Raw genomic sequence first — 266 nt, 5'->3', positions numbered from 1 at the left:
ACTATACCAGAAATTTTGCTATATTGTTTTACCATGATTTTTATCACATTCATATTTCTAGGTGTATTGTAAAGCTGCAATATAATAAAGTATCTTGTTTTGTTAGGTATTTAAAAGACCAGTGTGTAGGATTAAGTGGCACCTAGTGGTGAAGTTGCAAAATGTGACTAACTGAACACCGCTGGTGTCTGTATATGACGACCTGGGAATGAAAACGGGCTGTGAAGTGGCCTTTTCTACAACCAGTGTCTGATTTGTCTGTTCTG

General features: G+C 36.8%; 1 protein-coding gene across 1 annotated transcript in view; it reads right to left on the bottom strand.

The window, feature by feature from the left end:
- LOC118337030 (G patch domain-containing protein 2-like) overlaps positions 1 to 266 on the bottom strand; it is a 23,895-nt gene that overhangs the window by 22,584 nt on the left and 1,045 nt on the right. The gene's annotated exons all lie outside the window — the stretch shown is intronic.

This window comes from Morone saxatilis, unplaced genomic scaffold (assembly GCF_004916995.1).
Source record: "Morone saxatilis isolate NCDOM2014 unplaced genomic scaffold, NCSU_SB_2.0 Contig3, whole genome shotgun sequence".
NCBI classification, from domain to species: domain Eukaryota; kingdom Metazoa; phylum Chordata; class Actinopteri; family Moronidae; genus Morone; species Morone saxatilis.
The sequence above is the reverse complement of the archived record's forward strand: the minus strand, read 5'-3'. Positions and strand labels throughout refer to the sequence as shown.